Genomic DNA, 12,422 nt, shown 5'->3' with positions numbered 1-12,422 from the left:
CAACACCTTTGACCCATGAATGTAATTACTATTGTCTCTGACATTCCCTTGGACATCAATACCACTTCTTTTCATTAACGACAACAATATCTGTGTGAGTCATAATAAAAAACCTAACATTTAATTTTCAATATAGCAGTTTTTAAAATTCGAGGCGTGACACTAGAAATCACAGAGAAGGACTTCAGGAACCTACAAAACAAAACTTTAATTTCTCCTGTAAACAAAAATCGTTATCCATTCCAATCTTGAAATCAAATACAATCTTTAGAAACTATAAACACTAATAATATAATTCTGATCAACAACTAAAAGAAAACCTTCATCATTAACAACAAAAAATAAACCCTACGTATTGGAAATTGGAAGGAAAAAAAAACTATGGTGGGAAAAAGACCCTAATTATAAAAAACAAAAAGGTAAACATAATCATTGAGATCTGTCTATGTAGAGAAAATCTAAACAAATATTGTCTTGTCAAGCCAAGAATAATACGCAAGCAAACAATGGACACTAGCTAGCAATCTTGCACCTCAATTCTACCTCCACTCAACTCTGAATATAATTGAATAAGTTGAAAACATGCCTGTAGTATGATTACCACAAGTCAATGAATCATATAAACGAGTAATCATTGTGTGCAAAAATAAAACAAATCCATTTAGACTTAATACACATTTCAATAGATGGACTATTTTGATCAAACATAAATACTAGAATTTCAATGTTTGTGCAAAAAAAGGATGCTAGAAATAGGGGAGTCTATATCTCATATAAATGAAAATCAATATCCTGGAAGCAACTTTCACTATGAGATTACTGTTATATGATTTTTAAATAAAAAATGAAAACTCCCCTTCTTCAATGGTCCTTTCCTGCACTCAACATCTGTAAAATTTATAAGGACCTTAATTATGAGCCTCATGAATACATCAACTAGGTGGATCAAAAAACAAATAGGAAATTATGAAAAATCTGTCTTATATTAGTATGAAATTAATCACAATATATACATCTAGAGTTTAATGCCACTTATCACTCGAAATCACATTGGTTTCACTGCAAAAAAATAAGCCATAATAGATAAAGATCTCCAAATCTCAACAGACTTGTCAACAATAAATAGATATCTCGTTAAATCATCCAAGTTACAAATAAAACAGAAATATCTCAAGCATATCTACATATTTGTTGTTCTTATGCTTGTGGTAGATGTATAAAGTTTGGGAAATCTCATTCAATTATAACTTTGTGTCACTTCTTCACCCAAGCCATCACAAATCGTTGATGAATGTAGGATCTCAAAACATAGATTGTAGTAAAATGTCAATAGAAGGGATCAAAGAATAAGAATCAATCTTATATGATGTTCTTCACACATTAACACAATCGAAGACATACAATGTTTCTCATACACTTATAACCATAAGTTTCCAAATCTAGCTATATGAACATAAGCAAGAGGGTTGTGTATCACAGTGGATTGTTAAGTATAGAAAATGAGCAACCACACAGCTAACACATCGAATTGGAATTAAACTCTTCATACAAATCACATGATTATTTAAAAGGAGTAAAGGAGCTGACAAACTGGTTCAGCGGGCCCAACCAACTAGTTTGCACCTTTTACTAGAAACTTAAATCAAAATAAAATGAACCACTGAACACCACGAAATGGAGATAAAACCTGGAATTGAAGGCTTTCATTGATGTTGCTGAGGTTTTTATTACATCAAAAGAGGAAGATTACATTTCCCAAGAGTGGGGCTGACCCTCCTGAGCTAAACCAAAAGAAGGATACAAAATTATTACTGCTAATAATATTCACATTTCCCTTGCACAGGGTCATCATTCCATTTATATAATTTTTATTATAACATTTTATTATAACAACTTGAATGAACATTGGCAATTTCAATATCAATCACAATAGTTTGATTCGGCAAAATTGAAAATAATTTCCTAGAGATCTAGTAAAAAGAAATTTTAGAAAATAGTTCCCTCTTTCACGAGTATATGCTAACTTCCAAATCATGAAACTCCCAATGCATCATCCATGAAGATATTTTTAAACTGGAAACAAACTATTGATACAATTGTTTTGTATACAAAATAGTTGACCAGATACTTGACCGTGGCTTCCCACACTCCCATGAGAACTTGGGTTCAATTCGAACAACAATAACATCCTTTAACTTGTTAGTTGGTCCCTATCCCTCATGGTAAAATCTAATAACGAATGATGTTTAACTAGTGCAGGAAGTATGCAAATTATGATGAACTAGTGTAGAAATCCTCAAATGTGCAGGAATACCAAAACAGGTGCAGGAACATGATGCATAGTATAGGTAGGTGAGTGCAAGATCAATGCCCATTGGCATATGCATAATAAGATAATTGACCATGTTTTTGGACCCGAAAACACACAAACTATTGTTATTGATAATTTTAATGTTAAATATTATTAAAAATAGGGAAGCATGCCAAGTATTAAATATTTACATTATAATACCCAAAATGCACAAAACAACAATAGTAACCCAACAAAAGCATGAGGGGTTTTAGGGTAAAAAAGTTAGACAGAACGGAGGCTTTAAATCCCCACCAATCATCTTGCATGTCCTCATGCAAGCGAAACAATTGCTGGATTGCCTCTTCCTTGCAAAAAAAATATTAAAATATTATAGGTGAACTTTGCACTTGTGATAATGTTCCTACAACTCCATGTAATTAGATATTCTTCTACATAGATATGGTTGTTCAGAATGGGAAATACATGTTGGTTAATTTTTATACTAGACTCTTTATTTATTAAGACTGGTTTCAAGAATGTCTAATACCGGGGCTACCATTAAAATTCTAAACTGCAAGGATAGTGCTATCATTAAATAGCCAACCATTAAAAGTTCTTCTTTAGAGAAGTCCAAATCAATGGGTCTTCACTTTCATTATAAATAGAAGTGACATGATTTTAAATCCATGGTGTTAGTAAAATACGACAGAATAATACCTTCCCATGGTGACCATATTATCATTATCCAAGCATATATCTAAAGCTTCTCTTGTTCGGGAAAAGTAAATCACCTGCACTAAGGGTCCCACATCCATAAAAACCTTCATATTCTTAAAGATACAACTCTAAAGAAAATTATTGAAAGGATATTAAAACCATTCTAAAAAATATATGACAATGAGTTCAGGGAAATACAAAAACAGCCAAGTAAATCATAGTGTAAAATTAACTTTAATACCATAGGCATGGCCCTGTTGCCAACCGATGTCTATAGCCTCGGGATGGATGCCTTTAACCCAATGAAATGCCTGTGTCCAATCTATTAGATATAGTTTTAGAGTTATTTAAAATAATTTACATTGATTTAGGAATTAAGTGAAGTCATTTTCCTAGCTTGGTAACAGGCTAATGACAATGCTATTCTAGAGAGCTAACAATAATGATCAAGTTGACTCGTGATGTGGCCTCTTATCTTCCAGCTTTTCAATTTAAATCAATTACCTTGGCTTGGTGACCAATAGTGGTAATGTCATTCTTGTTAGGATCCATGATCATGGTAGGTCAGCTTGTAATGAGAACTCATATGCCTCAATTAATCCATTTATGTTAAAATACTCTAATTTTGATTAACGTCAGATAGGTTACTTAATAGGTGCAGAGGAAAATTTACTCCTTAAGGGAACAAGATGGCATGAAATTTTTTTAATGTCTAATGTTTACTGGTTGGTCCTTCTACCCTAAAGACTCATTTTAAAGAAGGCATCTTAGATAATTACCAAATGATTCCTCGATTCAATCATGTTATGGTTCTCATGAGAGCTCATTAGGGTTTTATAGGAGTGGTCCACCATAAGAGGATTTTCATCAATACCTTCGAAGAGAATCTTGAAACGTTTTCTTTGATGACAGTGTGTTAGAATGACTAGGACATAAGTAGGTTTTTAAGCTTATGAATAGCAATAAAAATCCCCCAACTGACCCAATGAATAATCTTGGCCAATGACCAAAGTCACTTTATAAAATATGATGCATTAAGAGTGAATTTCTTCTAACTAGTCTTACCACAAGAGTGCATAATGATAGAAATTTCAATAGCTACACCTTAGGAATTGTAGTTTCAAGAGTGTTGTTGTAACATTTTTATTTCAAATAGCATTTTTATTTATTATTTGTATACTACCATATATTGATTTAAAGAGAGGAATATCTCCTTCAAGTCTAGGAGTACTTCCATTGTAGCCATGTGTGTAACAGAATGGTAAATATACTCACACTCAGGTTCAAAAAGTAATCTTTAACACAAACTAGAGTATGTGAAACTAGTTTCTTTAAATGGTATGTACCAAGCATTTCTAAATGATGAGGGAATGAGGTGTGATAATGATTATTTGAAACCAGGATTCAATGGAATTCACATATTCGTGGTCTTCTGATTCAATAGTAACTGGTGGCATCCCCTCCTTTATCATATCATGTCAGTCTTCCTAGGACTTTTGATTGTTTTCTTGAGTGCATGTTGGATCTTGTTATATACATGTCTACAACTCTTCATTCTTTATTTCCAATGGCTCTTCCTCCTCATCAGCTTTGATCCATGATTCTTTAATTTCATCATTAGATTGACAAAGATATTCAAAGAAATCTTTTTTACCTTCTTTTAGGGATGGCTCATGGGTACTTTGTTCGTTTATCACATCTAAAAATATGGATATGTTCTTGAATTCTTCAAAGATATGTTCCTCTTGGGAAGAAGAGATGACATATGCTACCAAGATCTGAGAAATCTCCTCCAGTGCATCTCTTGTCAAGAATTTGACCATTATTTTGTGCTAGATGGAAGAGCTTGTTAACACATGGAATAGAATATAGGGGGAGTTCTTACAGCATTCAAAAAACCCAAAGAATCACACTAACTAAAAACTCATTTGCAAGAAATGAAAAAAACAGTTTTGTGAGCTCCCTAGAAATAACATCTATTATCCTTCAACAAGCAAGGGAATCACACTAACTAAAATATAATTTATAGGAAAGGAAACAAACCATAGTTGCGAGCTCTTTGACAATATTGTCCAATATGATTTAGCAAGCAAGAGAATCACACTAACTAAATACTCATTTGCAAAAAAAGGAAAAGATGTAACATCATGATAAAAGATGACCAAGTACAAATCCCTTAAGTGCCTCCTCGGAAAGGATGCCAAAACATTGGGCGTAATAAACAACCTATCATTTAATTCTGAATCTGGGAGTTCATAAACATAGAGGTGCAACACTGGAAATGCAAAAGAAGGACTTCAACAACCTACAAAATGAGACCCTAATTTGTCCTGTAAACAACAATAATTATCCATTCCAATCCTACAATAATAGACAATATTGAGAAACTAGAAACACTAATCCTACAGTTCTCATCAACATCTAAAAGAAAAAATTCATCATTAGCAACTGAAAATAGACCCTAACTATTGGCAATTGGAAGGAAAAAAAACTTTGGCACGAGAACAACCCTAATTATGAAAACTAGAAAGGTAAACCCAAGCATTGATCTTTTTCTAGATAGAGTAACTCTAAAAAACTCTTTTGCTTCTCAAGCCAAGCAAAATATCTAAGCAAACAATGGATCCTAGCTAGCAATATTGCACTCGATTCTACCTCCACTAAACTCGGAATATAATTGAAGAAATTTAAAATATACCTGTAGTACAATCAATACAACTAGATGCAACATCTCAATGAGTAGTCACTATTTGCATAAATAAAACAAATCCATTCAGATTTAGTGCACATTTCAATAGGTGGCCTAATTTGATCAAACATAAATGCTGGAATTTCAATGTTCATGCATAAAAGGGATTGTAGAAATATGGTACTTTGTATCACTAATAAATTCCAATCACTATCCTCGAAGCAACTTTCACTTTGAAATTACAATTGTATGGTTTTTAAAGAAAAAATGAAAAGCCCCCTTCTTCAATGGTCCTTTCCTTCACTCGATATCTGTAAAATTTATAAGGAAAATTATGAGCCTCAAGAATACGTCAACTAGGTGGATTGAAAAACAAATAAGAAAATATGAAAAATATTTATTATATGAGAATGAATTGAATCAAAATATATACATCTAGAGTTTAATGCCACTTATGACTTGAAATCACACTCATTTCAATTGAACAAGTTAAGCAATAATATATAAAGATCTTCAAATATCAACACACGTGTCAACAATAAATAGGGATATCGTTGGATTATCCAAGTTGCAAATGAAACAAAAATATCTCGAGCATATCTACATATTTCTTTTTCTTATGCTTGCGACAGAGGCTATAAAGTTTGGGAAATCTCGCTCAATTATAACTTGGTGTCACTGCTTCACCCAAGCCATCACAAATCATTGATGAAAACATGATATCAAAACATACTTTATACCAGAATGTTGTTATAAGGGATCAAAACATAAGGATCAATGTAATATGGTTTTCTTCGCACATTGACACATTCAAAGACATATGATGTTTATCATACGCTTATAACCATAAGTTTCCAGATCTATCTATATGAACATAAGCAAGAGGGTTGTGTACAACACAGGATTGTTAAATCTAGAAAAGGAGGAACCACACTTAGCTAACACATCGAATTGTAATTAAACTCTTCATTCAAATCACACAATTAGTTAAAAACGGGTTTTGGGGGCCCAACTGACCAGTTTGCACATTTTACAAGAAACTTAAATCAAAATGAGCTTTACCAACTTAACACCATGAAATGGAGATAAAACCTAGCATCGAAGGATTGCGTTGATGTTTCAAAGTCTTTTACTACATTAGAAGAGGAAGAGTCCACCATCCAAGAGAGGAGTTGACCCTCCTGAGGTAAATCTGCAGAAGGATACAAAATAATTTCCCCTAATAATATTCACACTTTCGTTGCATAGGGCTATCACTCCATTTATATAATTTTTAATACAATTATGGCGATCATCTTGCATGTCCTCATGCAAGCGAATTAGTTGTTGTACTATCACTCCCTTAAAAAAAATAAGATTAGAACATTTATGGATGATATTTGCACTTGTGATAATGTTCTTACAACTCTATGTAAACAAAAATTCCTCTACTTAAATATGGATGTGTCTAACAGCCCTGGTGAAAATTCCATTTAATAAAGTTAAAAACAATAACCACGAATGAATGGACACTTATTCCAAGATGAATGTTGGGCAAGGCATCCCACGGGGTTTTCACTTGGTTGTTTATGGCTAAGGAAATTGGCAAAGGTAATGACTAAGGCATTAAAAGGCATTTTGGCACATTTATTTATGAAAATAATGGAAATTATGAGAAAAAGGAGGTGAATGGTCACAGGTTGCATGTGAGGAGGAAAATGAAGTAAAATAATGGAAAATGAAGAAAATAGAGGCCTCATTCATAAAGAAGCTTCTGAGGATAAGTTGGTAACATTTTTCCATTTCAATGTTGGAGCTCTCTCTCATACTCTTTGAAACTTAGAGTTTTCTTGGAGCACCCGTGGAGGGTGTGGCATGCTTGGATTCTTAGAAAAACAAGGCAAAGGGAAGAGTAAGAAAGTGCAAGAAGGCATTGACATCAATAACTACATCAGATTTGCTTGCAGGTACCAGGTTGCATGTATTGTTTCTTCACTAGTTTTGGCATGCATGGCATATGTATGTGGTTTGTTGGTTGTGATCTATCATTAGGCATGGAGGATTGTTGATATTGACAATGGATTGCCTAGTCTTGCCATTTCTTGCATAGGCATGGTGATTGTTTGTTTATTCCTGGTTGTGTCTTTGATTGGTTCTCATGTTTCCTTAGCTTGGGTTGAGTTACTAGTTCAGAAGCCTTGGTTGGAAAAATTCTTTGGAGCACTCTGGAGCCCTCGCTGGGTTGAGTTACTAGTCCCATAGCCTTGGTTGGACAAAAGCTCTAGAGACTTGGATGGCTGACACAGAGACTGATATGATGATGGTTTTGGTGATGTTCGACTGTGAGGTGGATCACTATTTGATGGGTTGGGGTGGATGGCCTTTGTAAGCCCTGGAGACTTGGATGGCTATGAACTTTCTTAATATATAATATTGATCTTTTCCACCTCTAAAAAACACACTCTGAATTCGTTCCAAAAATGAATAAATAAGTCTCATGCCACTAGTGTGTTGTAGTGTCATATATCACTTATTTTGACAACATAAGCCTCTTGTCACGTTTACTTGTTTTGGGCATTAATTTCACTGTGTGGAGTGCAAAGTCACAGAGAAACCTTTCATTCTATAGAGTGTAGGGGTGCAGAGGAAGCTTTCATTTCGCAGAGTGTGGAGAAAGAACAACCAAATTGGTATATTAATTTTGTATAACTTAGATTTCTTGCTATGCAGTTGCTTCATATATAATATTACTAAGCATTTTTTCGGGGCTCCATTTAATCAAGCTGCTTAATTCTCTATACCTATAGTGGTTTGGGGCAACTACTATAATGATTGAAAGGTGTGCATATCATAGGGTTTAACTCTCATTGTGTCCAGCACAAAGGTGCAGAAGAAGCTTTCATTGTGAATAATGTAAAATTGCAGTTTGCAAAAACGATTGTCGAAATAGAGCGTTCTTAAATAATGGCAAAACACAGAACCTGCACAAAAAGGCAACGACTACGTTGTTATGCATCTATTACCCTTACTTTTCATATAACCAGTATAAGTTTATTTTAATTCCATATCCACTAAACGTTAAGAGGAATCAAATCCTTAAAAATGTAAATTTTCTTTTACTGATTTTTTTTGAGAAAATATGTGTTTTGTCTAAACACTTATATTTATATTTATGCTAGTTCTTAATATTATTATTTATATCTATATCTATATATAATTATTCTTATTTTTAATTTTATTAAAATCTATTTTTCTATGTTTCTATTTATTTTTTATTTTTTATTTAGTTTCTCTCACATACATATATATATATATATATTTATATAACCATTGAATATTTAGGTTTATTATTTAAATATAAATATAAAATTCCAAAATATAATAATTAATAATAAAAATTATTATTATTATTTAATTTAATAAATATATTACTATAATATACACATTATGAATTTATGAATTTTTTAAAAAAATATTTATAATTTTGTATTACTTTTTATTTACAATTGTTAAAGTTAAACCTACATTTTTATATATTATTATTTAATACCATACTTTATTTTATTTTATTTTATTTTATTTATATATATATATATTAAACGGACATTTTAATATTTATGCTCATTTATGTAAACTACAATCTCCCTATACAATTTTGTATAACAACTCTATATGCATTAGCAATAACATATAGATACAGACATTCACCAACACCACCATTCATCTTCTTCTAACCACTCAATCATCAAGCAGTGAAGGTGTAAGTACTACAACTATAATTTCTTGCTACCTACACCCTTTACTAGAAAGCTAGGAATGGAAGGTCCAAGTGAATAGATTAGGGGTCGCGTAAGAGAGTGTGGGAGTACGTAGAAGGGATTCGAAGTCCCAGTGAATAACGTTGGAGCTATGTAACACTTACATGGAACGTCTTTAATATATATAACTAATTAAAAATTCTCATCTATATATATATATATATATATATATATATATATATATTATAATTATAATTTACTTTAATTCACATATTTATATTATTATTATTATGTATTTATTAATTAAATAATTAATTAATTAGTATAATTTAATTTTGATATGGTTCAAGTTACATGAATATATTTAAACTCTCTAATTTTATTTGATTATAAATTTCATTTTATTAAATATTTATTATTAATATAGTTTTTAGGAGTTGTTTTGCTATAAGATAATTTTATTTAAAATGATTATTTCTGGTTTGAATTTTGTTAGTTTTTTTTGGAAAAATTGATAAGGAAAATGTTTGAATCATTTTTATGGTGAAAATGAATTCAATACTATAAAAGAATATTGAGAAACTTAAAATCCTAAAACAATTGAAATTAAAATTTCCAAAAATTTTAACAAAATTTTAGAAAAATCATACCAAATTTTTTATTATTTAAAAAAAAAATATTCTTAAACTATACTTACCCTTTATACATTAATTAATACTTTAATTACACAATGACTTAACATTGTTACCCTAAAAGTTAGTGATTAGACACTGCACTTAACATCATTACAACAATGATTGTTTAGGTTAACTCATGTCCGCTCTTACACAGAACCCACAAAGATTTCAAGACGATCTCCAATTTAACTACATCTTAAAGTATAATTTCTTACAATTTATTATGAGAAATATATATATATATATATATATATATATATATATATATATATATATATATATATATATTATCATCATGTTTACTATCTTAACTATACATAAAGTGTGGCATACCATAAAATATTTTAATATATTAACTTTTTTTGATATAGCACACATCAAAATGAATAAATTTCTTCAATTTAAGCATCTATTTAATAAAAGTATCATATTGATATTTCAAAAATAAAAATAAATTATATAGTATATTAATATCAAACATTATTAATTATAAAAAAAAATTGGTATTAATAAATATTGATAGACATCACTCCATAATAAATGTCAAACACTTTCTTCAAAGTACATTAGACATTGCTAAAACTAAGAAAAAATCATAAACACTAACTAAATTATAACAATTATAAAAATAATTTATATTTACGCTAAACATATCTACATTTAGAAACATGGAACAAAATTCTTAACCGTGGAGATTTACCTCCACTTTACTATGAATATTCTTAATTTGTAAATAGGTTTTAGTGAAATATCATGGGCCAATACAATAGCTTATCAATACGATATGTCCAAAAAACGATAACTCACTCCATAATAATTCATATGATATTTCTTTTAACTAATCAATTTGATTAAAATGGAAAAAAGGCTTAATTGGTTTAGAGATAAATCCAAACCTTAAATTTGTGTATACTATTAAAAATATTCTAAAATACTCTTTAAAAGTTAAATCCCTACCATACACTTAATTATTAACCATTAAATTAAAATTCTAAAAACTCTTACTTTAAAATAAAAATACTAATTAACATAATTAAAATCTAAAATTTAATAAAATCTATTATAATTAAGTCTAATTACTAAATTTATTATTTTATAAATTATAATAACTCATTTAAATTCGTCTCAATATTTTGAAAACTAAATTTCTTTCTTTCTATATTTTCAATTAAAAAAAAAACCCAAATTACAACTCAAACAAAAGGTCGAAATTCATAACAATTTTATATTGATATTCATATAATCCATTGCAGTTTCCCTTATTATATTTTAAGCCTTAAACTGGTAAAACCAAGATAACTCTGGAAAGTAGTTATTATTTTTCAGCTATTACTATCGATAGGTTACAGGGGACTTTTATGACAGATACACCTAATATTGTATTATTTTATAAAAAAATAATATTTCATCTATTTTATGATTTAATTTTAATAAATGAAAATTTTAATTCTTATTTTCAATGTTTTTATGTTTATAAGATTTTAAATAATAGAGATGGCGCCCCTTAAAACATTAAGTCATCTGTTCAAAACTGATATATAATTTCACCCAATTAGAATTTTATATTATTAATATATTAAAATATATATATATATATATATATATATATATATATATATAATTTTGTTGAAATACCTCTTCCTTGATTATCCTGGGAAATTTTTGGATCTCATCCCATTGTCTTACCAAATATATCTTTAATCTAATATAACGGTGTCCAAATTGAAGGTGGTCTTTCAGGTTTATCACAACGTTATATGCCCAATTAAATTTTATATTTTTAACTCCAGTCTTATCAAGTAGTTATTGCTACATATTCTGTTACCACACCATTGCTAACTATGTTTCTTCCTTTCAGCTTGTCAGGCTCATAAATTATCATTAATACTACACATATATACGTATGACATTCATGCTCATAAATTATCATTAATATTGCGTATATATACGTATGTCATTCGTATACTTCTTTCGTTTAAAATAAAATGACAAGTTTGTTACCTTTCACTGTATTAAATTTTGCATCTACACAATTTAGGATTTGTCGGTTTTCATATTTTAAATCCGATTCAACCTTCTCATATAACGTGAAAATGTGCTTAAACACGACACTCGTATGTCAAGATAAATAGTAATACTTTTCATCTAGAATGACTGTACAGTATCGCTTTTTCTCCAAAATCACATTTTCTTTGTAGCGAATGACAACTTATAACATTCCGTGCACAATAACTAGAATGCTCGGTCGATATCGTTTTCAGAGGCATATCCAGCTTTTATTTGTTTCTTTGAAGCAGCTAAAAAGACCA

Source organism: Pinus tabuliformis, chromosome 5_2 (genome assembly GCF_031772625.1).
Source record: "Pinus tabuliformis cultivar Carrire ecotype Pingquan chromosome 5_2, CPIR1, whole genome shotgun sequence".
NCBI classification, from domain to species: Eukaryota; Viridiplantae; Streptophyta; class Pinopsida; order Pinales; family Pinaceae; genus Pinus; species Pinus tabuliformis.
Note: the sequence above shows the minus strand (reverse complement) of the source record.